Below are 11,407 nucleotides of genomic sequence, written 5' to 3'. Positions count from 1 at the left end.
GCACGTGGTATTTTGTGGAAGAGCCACACTCAAGGGGCCAAAGTTGCCGCATGTGGCTCGCGAGCCACAGTTTGCGGACCACGGCCTTAGAGGTTTCCACTCCTGGATTTCTGCTGGGGTAAGTTGCCATTCTCTGTATTCACCTATCTCTCCAATTTGAGGGGTAGCAGTTTGCCTTTTGACCTCACTTCTCTGAGCAGACAAAAAGGGCCACATGCTAACCCAAGCATGTCAAACTTATGGCCCGCGGACCACATGCGGCCCACAATGAATATTTTTGCGGCCCAGCTAATATAACGGTATGTAAGAAATGTTTTAATAAAAATTTCGTAACTTAATTTTTACAATATCCTGTTATACATAATTATTAATAACAAACTACAACATTCACTAATGACTGATTACTATAATCGTGTTGCATTCATTTCCCTTATGCGCCTTACACACAGGTGCACCATTTCTCTCCACTAACACTAGCAGCAAATATTTTGGCAGCTGATTGCCACGTCATTAGTCTTGGACTGACTTGTTTGGTGTGCACAACAGGAAATATTTCGCTTTCGAAGAACAAAAAAAATAGGTTTATTTGCATTACACTTAATAATTTGTGCAGTTATTTAGTATCTGGTAAGTTAATGTTCAAAAAAAATATTAATTTTTATTAAAATGTTATATTATTTTATGTTAACAATTACTCATTTATTTCAGCCCATTGTATTCAGCATGTCTCTATAGAAATAAACCTACGTTTCTATGAAAATTGAAGCTTTTGTTTTTAAGTGGCCCACATAAACTTAAACCTTCTTTATTTGGCCCATGTTAGTTAGCCTTTGTGCTTGACATGCTTATGCTAACCTGACTAACTCAGGGAAGGCCTACTTGGCAGCCTTGCAAACTCAAGAGACCTAAAGTAACCACAAAGGATGATCTGACATTAAAACCTTTTAATTAAAAAGCAGTTTATAGTGGGTAGTCATGTCCTAGGCCAGTATCTTCCCTGACAAAGATCAACTTCGAACTTCACTGAGCCTATTGTCTTTTTGCATCTACGATAACATACCTGTGGAATGTCAGGGTAACTTGTAACTTCCCTTTTTCTGGACCCCTCAGGACACAAATTCCCTCATTGTTATTGTTATCGTTTTAATTGTTGACTGTTAACTATCCTATGCCCACCTATGTAAAAGAAGCATGTGTCTATCATTTTACTCTTTATCCAATCCCAGAGGTTCCCCTCCCCACTCCCAACTTCGCTTTCTCCCACCTTCCTAATCTGTCACCAATGGATTTCATGTAACCCACTTATATCTCCACCCTTGATAGTAATTTATAAAAAGAGATGAAAAACCACCATTCTCCAGAGCATTATCCCAATATGTTGAGATTCAGATTCTGCTTCCTGGAAATTGTCTACAGTTTGACTCAAATAACTCACAAAAATTCTTTATAGGTTTGAATGTTTTCTTACGCTAACATCTGACACACCTACGAAGATTTGTTGAGTTTTCAGTTTGTTCAGTTTCGTATTTGTTGTTAGAACAAAGTGATAACTTCTAAAAGCTCTTTACATGCTGAACTGAAAACCACACACACACAAAAAATCTCCATTTTCAATCTTTACCTTCACATTTACTGATAAAGTGATAACACTCTTATGAGATTAAGGAGAGGGGAAAAATGCAAATCTCAATTTGTCTCAATGGCATACAAATTGCCTAAAATATGATTAATCATAGTGTTTACCTTTTTATAAAGCTAAAATGCAAATTATTAATCAATACACTTCATTCTTTCTTTCTGAATCAATTAAAACATATGGACAATCAAATTTTATAGAAATCATTATTATAAATTAAAATATTTCCTAAATAAACACCTAAATATTAAGTTTCCATTAAGGACTTTAAAAAAATTTATCAGTATGTACTGCAATTCACTGATTACCCTTACTGCTCAATTAATATGCAGAAAAATAAAGCCTGTTTCTTTTTTTTTTATTACAGAGAGGAAGGGAGAGGGAGAGAGAGTTAGAAACATCGATGAGAGAGAAACATCGATGAGAGAGAAACATCGATCAGCTGCCTCCTGCACACCTCTTACTGGGGATGTGCCCACAACCAAGGTACATGCCCTTGACTGGAATCGAACCTGGGACCTTTCGGTCCGCAGGCTGACGCTCTATTCATTGAGCCAAACCAGTTAGGGCAAAGCCTGTTTCTTAAGTCCTAAAATCCTATATAATAAAAGGCTAATATGCAAATCGACTGAAAGGTGGAACGACCAGTCACTCACTATGACGCACACTGACCACCAGGGGGCAGATGCTCAACACAGGAGCTGCCCCCTGGTGATAAGTGCGCTCCCACAGGGGGAGAGCCGCTAAGCCAGAAGCTGGGCTCTTGGCTGGCGAGCACAGCAGCGGTGGTGGGAGCCTCTCCTGCCTCTGCAGCAGTCGGACATCCCCCTGAGGGCTCCCGGACTGCGAGAGGGCGCAGGCCAGGCTGAAGGGACCAACCCTGCCCCTGAGTGCAAGAATTTCGTGCACCAGGCCTCTAGTAGCATTATAATCCCTTTTAAACAATTTAAATTTTGAGATTCTTCCTCTGGAGGAAAATCAGTAGAAAGAGAAAATCTGTATGTGAAATTTGACATTTGGGTTCCAAATTCCCAACATTTGCTATCATTATGGAATAAACCTATGTCAAATTTAATATCCTTAGGAAATCTTCATCCACTGTAGAGTGCTATCTGTTCTTATAGCAAAAAAACAGCTAAAATTTTTTGCAATATCACACTGTAAAACAGATGATTACTTTTAAAAAATGTTTTTATTTTAATCCTACCAGAGAATATGTTTATTGATTTTAGAGAGAGAGGAAGAAAGAGAGAGAGAGAGAGAGAGAGAGAGAGACATCGATCAGTGCCTCCCAAACAAACCACAAATGGGATCAAACCCGCAACCTAGATATATGACCAGAAATTGAACCCCCAATCTTTTTGGTGCATGGGATGGCACTCCAACCAATTGAGCCACCAGCCAGGGCCAACTCATTGCTTTTTATATTACTGACTTAAATTTTATTCAACTGAGTTTTAACTTACTTAACCAAAAGCATGCTGGTTAAATAAGATGAACACATCTAATTCACCTTAAGGAATTTAAAGTATGTTGCAAAATATGCCTTCAAACATTACAAGAACATGAAAATGGCCAAACCCAAAGGAACTAATATTAGCATTAATTCACTTTACACATTTGCAAATTTTATTTTATTATTTCCACATCTATAATGCATTAGGTACAATAGACATTTCTGAGCCCTTTATACAGTGAACAGATGGTAAACCATTACAAAATTAGGAGCTAGGGTAACATCCTAAGGAATTATTAATAATAATTAATAATTCTTGCTCTTCAGCCAGAGGATAGCTACAGACTTGGACAATTTTCCCTACAAAGATAATGAGGAATTAGAGTGAGATACCTGGGAGATGATTTGGGAATGGTCACAAAAAGAAGTGGGAAAAGTGACCACAGTAACAAGTGAAAGATTATATTAAAGCTCTTATAAAAAAAGATTAATCTGCCCAAAAAACAGTTGTCAAATAATAAGGAAGATGGATGCTGTGAAAGATAGAAAAGAATGCTATAAAAGAAAAGTTCCACTCTTAATATGCTAAATATAAAATATATTCCTAAAACCCCAAAACAAAGTCAATATCTAAGTAAACCTAGGACTTAGTACTTGGCATAGTTTCTAGCTAAAGTAATAACCAACAAAATGAATCCAATTATGTCAGTTCACAAGAGATAAAGAAAAAACATCAAAACCAAAAACCAAAAAAGACTTAATCATGTGGGTGGTTACATATGCAAAAACAAACTATTCAGGTGAAAATGGCTATGTAAAAGAGACAAGGGAGCCTAGCAAATAGAGCACAGAATGTAGTCCTGCTCCAAAAAAAGTCATAATGTTTAGAAAGTCAGTGTACCATTTCCAGAGCTGAAATAATGTAGTCTCAGTGGAATCTTTTGAGAAAGTGATAGAGCATTAATAAACAATACCGTGGTTTCTAAAGAGAAAGGGGATTCCTAACTTTTAAAAAGAGAACATTTTGATTTATTAACAAAGTTATTTCAATATTAACTGTGAAAAATGGCTTACCTTTCTTCTCCTAGAATATAAGATGCTGACAAAACCACATGATATTTCCAAAGAAAGATATTATTGCTTGAATCTGGGTCACTGAAATAATCAACTGTTCAAAATGAGACAAAAGAAAAGGGTAATATTAATTATCTATACTTATATATTTTCTTTGTTGTTAACATGAAACATCTATTAATAAAAGCCTAAGCAACCGTTACAGCAGAACGACTGGAACGACCGGTTGCTATGATGCACACTGACCACCAGGGGCAGACGCTCAACACAGTGCACTCCCACAGGGGGAGCGGCCGCTCAGCCAGAAGCTGGGCTCACGGCTGGTGAGTGCAGCTGCGGTGGTGGGAGCCTCTCCTGCCTCCACAGCAGCACTAAGGAGCAGTGAGCCGAGCGGTAAGGAGAGAGCAGGTGGGAGATAAGGAGCGAGGGATCCCAGACTGCAAGAGGGATGTCCCCTGAGGGTTCCCAGACTGCGAGAGGGTGCAGGCCGGGCTGAGGGACATCCCCTCCCTCCCGTGCACAAATGTTGTGCACCAGGCCTCTAGTACTATGTATCTCATATAAAACCTGATAAGGCCATTCCCTGGAGAGTTCAAACCTGGGGACAAACTGTCCCCAGGTTTGAACTCTCCAGGAATAAACTCCTTTGAAACAAAGACAGGACAAATAATTAACTCTATTTAAACAATTCTTGATCACTCAATATCAACAGGTTATTTCAACAGGTTATTTTTAATTTTAAAAGTTTTCTTTAATATTTACCATTATTACCCCACTTACATTTTTTTCCCTAAATAGGAATACGAATCAGGTAATACAAAAAGACCCCACTGTACATTTTTTTTTATAAAAAGGGTAGGGACAGGAGACAGGACAGGAATATCCCAAACAGCTTCAAGGACAAAAAGCATGTTCCACACCAGATCATATTTACAGTTCCTCATCTAGAATTCAACTAACATATAACTGCAGCAATCAGCCAAGCTTAGCAAATTAAAATAACAGTAATTTTGACAGATTACCTTCTATAAATATTCAAATATGGACATTTATGTGCATGCAAGGGTCTCTGTATGCCAATCAAAATGCTTTGTTTAGGATCCTAAGATTGAGCTTTCTTTTTCACCCTTCTTTTCTTAGGAGTCCCCTGAATCCTTAACTTTCATTTTAACTCTTTCACCTCAGCTGACAAAGAGACCAATCATTGCTCTATTTATAGCCTGAATTATTATCCATAGCCTGAATTAAAATTTTAAGAATAACAGTCATATAAAACATCAATAGACAAAAAGAAAAGTGCCTAGAACCTTTGAAAATCTATCTGTAAACACGAAAGGAAAGACCCAGTAGCAGTGGAGGGAGGGGGCAGAGACAGGATCTTAAGGGATGGCAACTGAAAAAGAGATTAACTTTTTATTCATGGAATCAGATATGCCTTGGTATAGTAAAATCCAAATGCAAAGAAAAATTAACAACTTCATAAATTTGAGCTACATTCAAAGTCCCACTAAGATAGACTACCATATATTTGTCTCAAGACAAGACGCTACATTTTGAAAACAAGTTTAAGTATATGAAAGTGTCAAAGAAGGGAAATAACAATTACAATTTAGACTTCCATGGGTTTAAACTTCATGGGTCTATTTATATGCAGAATTTATTTAATAAATACTATAAATGTATATTCTCTTCCTTACAATTTTAATAACATTTTCTTTTCTCAAGATTACTTTATTGTAAGAATAAAATATATAATACATATAACATATAAAATATGTGTTAATTAACTGGTTATGCTGTCAATAAGGCTTCCAATCAATAGTAGCTAAAATTTTGGGGAGTAAAAAGTTATAAGCAGATTTCTGACTGCATGGGGGTTAGGTACTCCAAACACCTACATTGTTCAAGGGTCAACTGTAGAATGAAATTCAAACCAAATGCAATTTTTGAAATCCACAGATAGCCCTTTTAATCAAGGCAAGATATCTGATGCATGGATTTGCTCATTGTCCTTCTATCCTATCTCCTATTAGTCAGTTTCCCTAAAACATATACACAATTACTGCCACTCTGTATCTAGGACAGCATCATAATTATATAAGAAAAGTCAGCTTATTCAGAGGCATATGCTGGACTGTTCCCACCTGGAAAGAAACAATTATTAATACCTCTACTGAGCTTGCTCAAAATACTTCTAGAAAGTTAGGCGGACTTGCAAGAAACTTACTTTATGATCACTCACCAACCAACCACCCAAACCCAGGTCCAACAGTGATTCCAAGCCAGACCAGTGGTTCTCAAAGCAGGAAAGGGAGAAGAAAAGTCTGGTCTAGAGACCAATAGCTTCAGACTTCCCTGAGAGCTTGTTAAAAATGCAGAAACTCTGGCCTTATCCTAAGACATATTTAATCAGAATCTGCATTTTAACAAGATCCCCAAATAACTCATATACATATTAAAATTTGAGAAGCTCTTCAGGAAGAAGAATATTAGAATGAGAGAGAAGGTATAATATTCTGTTCAAAAAATGGTTCCCCCTGCAGGCCCATGTTTGGCCAATAAACAACCAATCTTTAACCTCTGGATTATAGCATCATTATTCCTGCCACAATTTTTTCTTTGTTTTTTTAAAATAAGGTATCTTGAAAAACAGAAACTCCTCGAGACCCAAAGAAATGAGTATATAATGATTAAATGTCAGGTCCTAAGAAATGCTAACAGTTACCTTAGAGCAAGTGGTTCTGTCTCATGCTCCCAGATCACATTAACTAAACAAGTTAATTTTAAAATAATAATAATTCCTCTCTTTCCAAATGCTAAACACTAAGAGCATGTGGGATCCCAGTGGCTGAGAAAGAGACCAAAAAAAAAAAAAAGCCTATGCCATCTTGTAAGCAGAGAGGAGAAGACTGTATGTGCTGGTTATTCGACTACTGTCTCTCAACTCCAAATTCACCCATAATACTCAGCTCAGTAATGCTAAAAATAGAAGTCTAGAAACCATTTTTCTCTTTTGCCAACTAGCTTTCTCATGCTACCAATAAGGGCACTAGAAGGAGAAACTTGCTTTTCCCAGTCAGTATAGCTACAGCATAGGCCCTCAATCCCAGCGACAGCCACCAGTGTTTTCTGACACTCACAGAAGTATCAGCAACATCCAGGCAGTAACCTCCTCCAGAGGCTTTGAGCTCCAAATCTACTCCAAGATCTTCTTTGATCCCCCAGCCCTACAGGTGGTTGCTGCTTTCTATAATTGTTGTCTGTGTTACTCCAGTGTTCCTCTTTTGCTTTTTCAACCCTCCAATACCTATAAAACCCATTGTCTATCCTAAATTTTGTTAGTATATCTAGTGTGGATTGTTTCCCTATCCAGAGTCTTACTGATACATCATGGCTAGATGGAATAAAATTCAGCATGAACTTGATCACTCTGGAACACTATTTTTCCAAAACATGACAGTCCATGAAAAAAATATTTACTGCCACTCCCCCAAAATAGGTGCAAAATGGGAAATAGATGCAAGAAGTACAGTTGGGAAAGAAGGAATAGGGAACACAACCTAAGAAGTAATATATTCAAACAAATACCATGGTAAAAAACATTTTAGCCCCAAAAACATAAAGAAAAGGCCAATAAAAAGTCTGAAACAAATTTTCCCCCTTAAGCAATACAAATCAGAGTTTGAAAGGTAGAAGGAACTTTATTCTTCTGCCTCTGCCATTGTTCAGTTTTGTTAAAGCAGTTTTATATTGAGTTTGAATTACTTTCAGGACAGTACTGAGAAATTAGGGAAAATCCAAAGATCTCAAAAATGATGAAAGCAATAGGAAATAGGATCTATGAAGAAAGGTTCAAGGACTCATACTTTTTAGTCTAGTCTAATGAAAAGAAAACTTCAAGGCAACAAAATAACGGCCAACCAGTTTAAAAGATCTGACCAGCTAGGCTTCATCATTCCTACAAGTGTTTAAAATGATTGAAGGTAAAGTAAATAAAGATATAAAATGGAGCTTCTTAGCTTACTGACTCTCCTTCAAAGCAGAGCTCTTCATGCTTTTTACACATAAGAATGACCTAGAATATTTTTTACAAAAATAACGATGATGATGGTGATGCCCAGAATATTAATGCCAGAGATCTGATTTAACTGGTCTCAGATAGAGTGTAGGCATAACTTAAAAACAAAAACAAAAAATATCTAAGTGTTTATAATGTACTGACAGAAGGGCTAATAACCACTTAATGGAACATTCCATAACTTTACTACTCAAGGTATGGTAAGGACTAGCTACATCCAGATTTCCTAAAAAGCTTGTTAGAAGGCAGCATTACAGGCCTATTCCAAAAACTCTGCGTAAGAATCTACACATTAATAAAATCCCCAAGTAATCTGCATGCACATTAAAATTTAAAAACACTGTTCTATTACCATTTGAAAAGGCTGTATCTGTGTGTGTGTGTGTGAGAGAGAGAGAGAGAGAGAGAGAGAGAGAGAAAGAGGAGTACAAACTCCAGCCTAAAAATAACTTGCTAAATAGAAATTTTTCTGAAGTTACAATTATTAAATTTTTATACTTTTAGAGTCTATTAAAGTTTACTAAAAATACTATTTTAGTGAATAAACCAATATTTAATAATAACTATTATTTATTCAGTATGTAGTATTTGTAAGCATTGTTCTCTACAAAAATATTTAAACCTCAACAGATGTCTGTAAAGTAGATAATTTTATAATCCCTGTTTTACAGATAAGGAAACTGAGGCAAGAGTTATATTAAAAAAATAATTTGCTCTAGATCACATAACTATTAAGTGGCAAAGTTGAGAACTGAACCTACATAGTCTTGTTTAAAAGCTTATACTCTTGGTTGGGTGGACGTGAACAAAGGGGTGTAGGAGGAAATGGGGACATTTGTAATAGTCAACAATAAAAATAAAGTTAAAAAAAGAGTGTATACTCTTAATCACAAAATAATACTATCAATACCATCCCAAAACATTCTGAAATCATTCAGGAAGGAAGCATAATTACTGGTAATAAAAATTCTATAAGAGTAAAGAAAAAAAAATCAGTGTGTTTTCTTCTGGTTAAAAAAAAAAACCAACAGAGTTCTAAAAGTGATGTAATTACATCAACACTGTTATGGATCTGTGGCCCACGCTTAAAACAGAGAGGAACATGATCAAGAAGATAGTAACCCAGAAGGTTACTTATAACACGAACAATGTCAATATTTTGGGATATGTAAGGAACATACCAATAATGTTACATGAGACTCCCCTATGGAAAAAAATTTTTAGTAATAACCACTCTGTTATCTACATTTGGAAATAATTGAAATGTCATGTTAGGAGATAGTCTCCTCAATGCCTCCTTAATTCAACCCTATCGTAACTGCTCATACTACAACTTCCACCCCCACAGAAAATTAAAGTACATAAGGCTATGATTATTTTTCACAATAAAACAGGCATGATATAAATTTAGTCTGTTTTTTATCCTCTTCTGTATCCCACTGTTCCTAACTTTGAAAAAAGTCCAATCTGCTTCTGTCATTATTGAAACAAAGATTCCAGTCCCAGTAAGACCCAAATGTTACTTCTGAAAATCATTGAAACAACTTTGTTTTTAAAATGACTTTAGAGAGAGAAATGGAGAGAGAGAAACATTGATGTGAGAGAGAAACATAGATCGGTTGCCTCCCACATGCGCCCCAATCTGGGATTGCACCTGCCACCTTTTGGGGTACTGAACAAATCCAATCAACTGAGTCACACCAGCCAGAGCTTGAAGACACCTTTTAAAGGAGAAGCCAGACAGAGGCTGTCAGTAAAAGACCTACTAGAAAGTTTTAATAATATATGTGAATTCTAAATAACACAATAGAATAGCCAAAGTTCCCAGAGATAAACAATATTATTGTATTAGCAAATGGAATGAGTTTAAAATATGCAAAAGTATATCCTATAAGTATTTAAAGCAGAGCAACAATTTCTAAGATGTTTTAGCTTCACTTAGTCCAAGTATGCTCCTAAAAAAAGTGTATAATATCCTTTCATTACCAATGACAAAACCCTGGTGACCTAGTTTCTGAGAATGAAAAGAACTACAGATATTAAAAATAGAGTGTCTTAACCCATAAGAGTTATTAAAGTGGATGCTGGAGACAAAAAGATTTGGGGGCTAAAAGTACCAATGCAAAGACTCACTAAAGCCCAGCTAGTATGGCTCAAGTGGTTGAGCGTTGACCTATGAACCAGGAGGTCATGGCACATGCCCAGGTTGCAGGCTCAATCCCCAGTGTGGAACGTGCAGGTGGCAACCAATCAATGATTCTCTCTCATCATTGACTTTTATATCTCTCCCTTTCCCTTACTCTCTGAAATCAATAAAAATACACTTTAAAAAAAAAAAAGACTCATTAAAATGTAAGTCTCCTGAACATCTAGTGTAAAATTATGACTTGAAGCAACTTATTGGTCACTTTAGATGAAGTTTTATGTGAATACTTTAAGCTGAGGTCCATATGAAGAAGTACTACAGAGATATAACTTGATTTCCTAAAAAGTAGAGTCAAACTTTCTAGGAAGCAAACATAGACAAAACCCAAAAGAAAAGTGTTCTTAGGAGGTAAAGCAATTGTCAAAAAAAACACAGAAGCTGAGCATTTCTGATATTACTCTTTCATTAACTAGTATAACTAACAAAATGACTCACAACAAAATTTCTTATAAATTTCCATCAGGTATTAATTATCCATATTAGTTATGTAATATGTAAATTATTTGTACTTATCTTTTTCTTATAGTTAGTACCTGAAAACCACTCTTTTTGCCTCTCACCTAGCTTCCTAATGGTTTGTCCTCAATCTACCCTCCTTTCCAACCATATTAAAAAAGACATTATTTGAATAATAAAATAAAATATATTCATAAAAATAAAAATATACCTCAAGTGATATTTACTAAATACTGGTTGAATGCATAAATACCACCACCCCTACTACCGTCATAACATAGAAAAATCATTCATTATACACTGAGTGGCCAGATTATTATGACCACCTGACATTTGAAGGCAAATTAGCTATAATTTCCCACTGAAGTTGCTAGAGGGCCAGACCATTATAAATAGGGAAGCAGGTTGTTTAACACAACAGAAGTGATTTTTTTCTGAATATATGGGTAAACAACACGATACTGTATACACTGTGTATATGTATGTGTGTGTGTGTGTGTG

At 36.0% G+C, this 11,407-nt stretch overlaps 1 protein-coding gene across 4 annotated transcripts in view; it reads right to left on the bottom strand.

Moving 5' to 3' along the window:
- Positions 1-11,407, bottom strand: part of FUT8 (fucosyltransferase 8) — a 221,624-nt gene that overhangs the window by 152,439 nt on the left and 57,778 nt on the right. For 3 of the 4 annotated variants that reach the window (XM_014457787.2, XM_006090977.3, XM_006090978.3), the window contains one exon: positions 4,167-4,260. The exons of the other annotated variant lie outside the window; for it this stretch is intronic. The gene's annotated coding sequence lies outside the window, so the exon portion shown is untranslated. The remainder of the gene's footprint in view (positions 1-4,166; positions 4,261-11,407) is intronic. 4 annotated transcript variants of the gene reach the window in all.

Source organism: Myotis lucifugus, unplaced genomic scaffold (assembly GCF_000147115.1).
Source record: "Myotis lucifugus unplaced genomic scaffold, Myoluc2.0 scaffold_85, whole genome shotgun sequence".
Lineage (NCBI taxonomy): Eukaryota > Metazoa > Chordata > Mammalia > Chiroptera > Vespertilionidae > Myotis > Myotis lucifugus.
The sequence above is the reverse complement of the archived record's forward strand: the minus strand, read 5'-3'. Positions and strand labels throughout refer to the sequence as shown.